We start from the raw sequence: 7,332 nt of genomic DNA on the forward strand, positions 1-7,332 counted from the left end.
AGAATTGTTAAGTAGTCAAGTGTTAAGGTTGGGTTATATCCTCCGAGAAATGCGAAATTACTAAAACAATGTTAAATAGAGTGTTAAAACGTCTTTGACTAGATACGTTCTAGATTTAATAAACTTCTGATTTAGTCATTTATCAATGAAATAGTTCCAAGTGTGTGTACACTAGAGTGCGCCACTCCATTATGACGTAAATGTTGCCACAATTTGGTTCAGGGTATGCAAACTTGAGCCCCAATTGTGGCGTAGTACACACACATCATGTACCCGCCATGTGTTAAACAGTAGAGGTTGTTTGTAGCAGACAATCTGCGCACTATCCTCGTAGGCGTGGTATATTCAAAGCGGCACACACGAAACAGACTTATATGCGATTTATGGCAACTTTTGCTGTGGCATCCGAATGTGCGTTGCCACAACTAAAGCGTACGCCACAGTTCAGCTTAATGCACACACAGGTTGCCACAGTTAATGCAATACAAATACACACACACTCACCTTGCAAGATTACTAAATTCAAATGCAAGAAATGATAAAGTTGCTTGAAAATAAATAAAATAGTAATTATTCAACCGAGTTAAACGTTCGGTTACTTTATCCAGTTTTTAAAAAGACTTCAAACTAATTTTTTATTGGAGAAATACACTTGCAATTATATCAATAATGATACTTACACTATGTGCGTTTATTACATAATAATAATTAGAACGTTGAATTATAGAACAGCAATACGCCACGCTGTAATAATAATTAAATCAATTAAATTTGAACAAAGTATTTATACGTGGTAAAAATTACTACGCTAAGCATATCGCTGTCTGAGACGTTATCCGTGTGAACTGCGTGGGTTAATTTGCTGACCATAGTCTGTTCACATGCATAACTCCTCTCTTATTAAGATGAAAGTTTACAAGTTGTGAAAAAATTAAATTTGAATTGAAAACTTAAAATTTCATCATCATACATGTCTAGTCTGAGGCAAAGCTATTGGATTTACGGATTACTGTTTTAATTAGCTAGTTTTTAGATTTAGGAAAATATTATACGCAGTCGTTAAGATTGGCCAAAAACAACTTATTTATTTATTTCTATAACAACTCAATGTATACATGACAACATCGCAGATTGCTTTGCGATTAACTATTTCATCATCCTCCCTTTAAGCCCAAACCCATAGCTCTTGAACATTTTTGAGTCTTTATCTGTAAAGTGGATTTTGTCAGGATGTCAGCAACCATACTCTCAGTACCAACATATTTCACATCTATCTCGTTCTTAGCAATCTTCTCTCGAAGAAAATGGTATCAGATTCGAGTATGACGAACACTGTAGTCAATCCCTTTTTTCTGGATAAATCCTTTAATGACCAGTCTTGTTTTATATCGTACAATATCTTCTTCAGCATTAGTTTTTATTTTATAGACCCATTTACATGGTATGGCTCTTTTACCTTCTGGTAGTGTATTGTTTTTCAGGAGCGACTCATATTCATTATTCATGGCATTTTTCCATTCTTCTGCATTGAGGCCTGAAAGAGCTTCTTCCATAGTGTTGGGTTCTCTATCCAATGAAGCTGTTGCTTGTTTTAACTCATTCAAGCATTCTGACAAGTAGGCATTATGTTTATTATTCCTTGGTCTCAGTGTTATCGTACGAGATGGTAAATTACTAACATTTTTATCTGGTATATACTCATCATCGGCATTATCATCATAATCAGATGTTTCCTCTCTTAGAGTTGTATTCTCTGATCTCGGATTCTCAGTTGAAGATTCACTTGAACTTTTATCTGTTTGAGACAAATCTTCAGATTTATTTTCTTTTAAATCAGATAGTGGCACAATAATGCTGTTATTTTTAATTGTATGCTCGAGAAATATTGGATCTCTACTTTTGTATATTTGTTTCTTATTTTTATCATAAAATCTTTAATTTTAGCTTTTTAGCTCTTTCTACAAGTGTGCGATTCATTCGCTCGACTAACCCATTCTGTTCTGGGGTGTGTGGATTAGTGGTTTGAAGTTGTATGTCAAATTTTTCTAAAAACGATTTAAATTCTTTATTTATGTACTCTTTTCCGTTGTCGGATCTTAATACTTTAATTTTTTTTCAGTCTCATTTTCAACTAAGCGTTTGAATTGCTTAAACTTTTCTAAAGTATCAGATTTATTTTTCATAAAGTACACATATACCTTTCTGCTATAGTCATCTATAAAAGTAACTAATATTTAACACCTCCTACAGAGCTAGTCTCCATCGGCCCACATAGATCAGTGTGAATTAATTGGAGAGGTTCACAGACTCTAGGACCTATATTTTTAAAAGGTAGTCTATTCATTTTACCTTCTATACATGTTGTGCAAATTTGGAAACCTTGTTTTGATAATTCTACTCCCTCAGCACTGTTCTCTAATTTTTAAATCTATGAAGTTAAGATGGCTCAATCTCTGATGCCACAAATTAATATCATTCTCATCTATTGTTGACAATAATGCTGATGTTTCAGAAAAAACATTCAATACATACATATTATTATATTGCAAAACAGTTAAAATTAATTTCTTGTTTCGGTAAATTTTACAGCTGGCCTACAGGAAGTAAATTTGTTGTCAAAGTAGCTCGGTAAAACACTAATTTTATTATTTCAGGAGCAATAATGGCCCATATCCTATTGGATTTACGGATTACTGTTTTAATTAGCTAGTTTTTAGATTTAGGAAAATATAACACGCAGTCGTTAAGATTGACTAAACAACTTATTTATTTATTTCTATAACAACTAAATATATACATGACAACATCACAGATTGCTTTGCGATTAACTATTTCATCAATTTTCGATACTTAGGGAGTCAAATAACTGAGGATGGAAAAGTACTAGAGAATATCGTAGAACCGGGTAGCTTTTACCAAAAAGAAATCATATTTATGCTTCAAATCGGTTAATTTGGAAATTAGCAAATGATTTTATTAAAGATGTACGGTTCGAGAACGGTTCTGTATGGATGTGAGATGCGAAAAAGAAAAGGTTGGAAGCGTCTAAGATGTGGTGTTCAAAAACTGTGAGTAGAAAAGTTAGAGACGGTCATGTAAATTGATAGAAGTAGTAAATACAATACAATATTAGAAAGAATAGGAGAACGGAGGGCTTTATGGATATCAATAAGAAATAGGGAATATAAGTTGGTAAAACTTCTTTTTAGATGTGAAGGATTAATTAGTCTTATTAGAAGCAGAAAGAACTCCACCAAGGAGCTGCGAGATGAAACAGGTGGGAGGGTAACAACGATTCCTTTTCTCCAAGACTAAATAAAATAGCCGTTGCACACGGGGGGGGAGACGAACAGCCTTCCCTGGCGAGATCTTTTCCAGACGGAGAAGCCGCCCTGCGGGAAACCTAGAAGACCTGGAGACCGTCGGCTGAGGTAAAGAGGATCCTTAGCCGATCTCTAACGAAAAGAAAATAAAGAGAGGCTCTCCAAAGTCAAGAGCCTGATTGGAGGTCTTACCCAAGCATAAGTAAAATACAGTAGCCGGGGAGCTAACCAGTAACTTACATGTTATAATTAGAATGCTGAACAAGGTGGCGCAAATCCGAGAGCATTCGACCAACATGAGAAGAGGGATTTTAGTGGAAAGTAGGTGGAAAAAGGGTAAAAGGACAATGAGGGGTTCTGCAACACAGATGNGATGACGATGACGATGCTGAAGAGGCTTTCCCCAAGTTAGCTTGTGGATCTTCTTGTACTGAAGGTAAAGGAGGTGGTAAGATTTGAAGTTGTGTATTGCTACTACCTTGTTCGATCATCTTCTCCTCAATTTCCTTTTGTCCAAACCTAAAATCACAGAAGGCCTCCTTGAGGAGACTAAGTTCCTCCTCATTTTCTATAGGTAATCTGTAATAAGTAACAGGTAAATTGCCAAACTTTTGTTGCAGCGTTTCCATTTTCGGTGTGTAGGTCAATTTTACCAAAACCTGCTTCTCTCCTTTGTGAGTAATTTCCTTCACACCATATCTATAAAATAGGAATATTTTATATATAATATCAACTTATCCACGTTAAAAGTTATAAATATCACAAAATTTCAAGTTAAAATTTACTTGTTATAAACTAAGCACTAAAATTAATAAAAAAAAAAATATTAGTTATAATAAACTTACCTAAACAAATATTTACAGACACAGAACAGTTTCTTGCTATGTAATTTATATACATCTTCAGATTATATCTTGCCTTAACATATATATATTTTTCGTCATTAATAATTTTCACCAATTGTTCTGTTACATTAACAGATACATGCTTACAATTTAGATCGTTCTTTACCTTTAATAAACTTTTTATACAGGTTGATAACTTTTTTCTATTACTTCATTCTTTCAAAAATACTGATGTTGAATTAGCTTGCAATTTTCTTTTAAATAATAAACTTTATCATCACTCAAACTCACGTAAGCAGTGGGTGGTATTATTGTTGTATTAATTTTGGTTGGACTATAAATGATACAAATTAAATTCTGTTTTATCTAAAATAGGGACATGAAGAAAAAACACAACATGGTTTGATGTTATGTAAAACTCTACCTGTATGGTTTGTATAAACAAAACATTGTAATAGCAATTTGACCTGTGAAATTTGGATAATTAATTCTTCATTAATTTAATCTGCTCCTCGCCGATTATGCTCAAATGCAAATGGTTGAGAGCTGCGAAACTTATCGCCGTTTGCGACTTATTAATTAAACATTTTAACTGATTGATAATGAATTTAAATGAAAAAACATCATTAGAGATGGTTTCCCTCTCCCTAACATTATTAAACGACTTCTCTATTACTACGAAATTAACTGATATATTCTTTAATGTGTCTTCATATACTTGATTTACTTTTTATTGTTTATTGAAATGATTAATCAAATTTTCCTGATTTTGTTTTAACGTATTTATAGCTTTATCGTACCTATCTCCATCCTCTGCATCTAAAGTTCCTAATACAAATTTAATGACTGATCCTAAAGTGTCGATTAGTCCTCGTTTTTTACGCTAATTTTTAATTGTTCTCTTGGATAATTGACTTCCTGTCGTAAATAATTGATTTCATGTATGAGTGTTATATCGTTACTGTTATCAAAAGAATCTTGCAACATATTTATATTTGTTTCTAACTTTACTATTTGGTTGCTGAGAGGCTTTAAAGGGTAGTTGTGAACAAAAGTGGGATTTGTAAATTGGACTCTTGCGGTTCCTAGTTTCAATGGTAGTATTCCTGAATTTTGGTTAAGATCTTTGATCTCTGCCTTTTGTAGTTGTACTCGGTGTAAATATACCGTAAGCACTAGTAGAAGGTTTAGAAAGTGATGTCGCATCTGGAACAAAATGTTCAAAGAATTTTTGTGATTTTCTTATTGGTTTTAACTCCTGCTTATAAGTTTTACATTTCTGCGTTATTATTTTATTGTCTAAATCTTGCTCTACCTTTTCCATCCTATATCGCGGTGTATTGTTTCGTTCGCCTTGTTTATTTAAACGGTCTGACTATTTGGTATTTCTACGAAATCTTTACGCTTTATATTTTCCCTATCTATGTATTTTTGTTTATCCTCTCTTTTTTTATAATAACATATAAATTTTTAACTCTGTCGTATACTTCACTTGTATACTCGAAATAGAATCTATAGAATCTATCGTCAAATACATCAATTAAATCACTGGTTTCAAGGTGTCCGTATAAAAGTTCAATTGGTTTAAATTTAGTTTGGGAGTATATCGACCTATTAAAATGTTTATCCTCTGCCGGCACCAGCGTACTGTGATCAATTCCTTAAGTAAAACAACCAATCAGGAACAGCAAATTCACCACTGGACCTCATCAATGGACCGACAAGATTTAAAGTCATCAGAGACCAAACTAGATCTAATTCTAAAGATTGCCTAACCCTTTGAATCTTCCAGGAGGAAGGTTAGGCCAAGGGTTCACAATCAACCAAAAAATAAGAACCAGCAAGATAGATTACAAAAGAATCGCTTCCTTTTTTATTGCGCGTTCAGCTATACAACATTCTTAAACTAGATTTTGCATAATAACAAAAATCCCATACAAATATAACTTCTTAACAAGCTTTTTTATCAAGGTTAAAGTAGTACGTACAAAAAGGCCCATCCTTAGACAGGATCAAAATATCACTTAACAAAAAATAACTTAAGTAAAATAAACAAAAATCATACGGCTCTAAAAGACTTGCTCAAACTAACGTTTGTGTGTGCACTCGGATTTTGAACCGTCTTACAATAGTGTTTAAAGAAATTCCCGGAACCACGCCAGTTACCTTTTTCTAAAATGTTGTCCAAAATAACATTATTATGAAAATCAAAAGATGCCACCGCTGAACGGATAGAACCGGCGCTCATATCAATACCTAAATCTTTGAAAGGTTCTTTAAGCCAACTAGCTATTATGGCACGTGAAGCTGCTTTAACTTGTTGTAATGAAAAGGGCTGATAAATTCGCTCGAGCCCTTCTTCTAGGCGCCGATACCTCTATTAAATGGTGGACCCATTTAACTAAATCGAGCAAGTGCTCTCCTGAACTTTTAAGTTCCCAACTCGATTGACGATTTTTGTCGCTGTCGGTCTTGGAACCGAATTTCGGCCAGAAGGTGTTAACTGAGTCGGACAGCTGACGGTGATCCTCGTCTAGGCTAATAAGCGTTAGGTCATGAACCCTACAACCTGAACCTAATAATAATAACGCCGCCGTATGGCGTGAAACCTGAAAAATACTATCTCAATTTGGAGGATGCGATTTCAGGCAATCAACTAAATCCAAAACATTCCAAATATGAGACATCGGCGTAGAAGAAGCTGAAGACTTAAGGCGTATCGCCTTCAACATTGATTTGATCAAGGGGTGAGCTGAAAGACTCTCATTATTTCCGGGTGAAGATAAAGAAACTACCACCGATTTATGAACCAGAATAGTTGAAAAAGCTAGTTTCCTAACTCTGAACAGGAACGATAAATACGAACAAATATCAGACGCCTTTGGACTATCCGATCTCACTCCTGAATGTCTACACCACAACAACCATTGTTTCCAGGCCGAGTTAGAAGTATTTAACGTTGATTTTCTTCAGACAGACTGCAAAAGGTCGATATCCTCTGTTGGTAGATCTGATACTAAAGGGGACCACCCCGTACCTTCCAAACCTCCAAACGAAGAGCTTCCGCCTTGGGTGGAGGTAAGCCTGTCGACAGATCGACCAGGCAATGGGACAAGTTCCTTAGAAGAATTGGCGCCGCCAGGGCCCTGCTCTTCAGATCCGCT

This window comes from Agrilus planipennis, unplaced genomic scaffold (genome assembly GCF_000699045.2).
Source record: "Agrilus planipennis isolate EAB-ADULT unplaced genomic scaffold, Apla_2.0 scaffold455, whole genome shotgun sequence".
NCBI lineage: Eukaryota > Metazoa > Arthropoda > Insecta > Coleoptera > Buprestidae > Agrilus > Agrilus planipennis.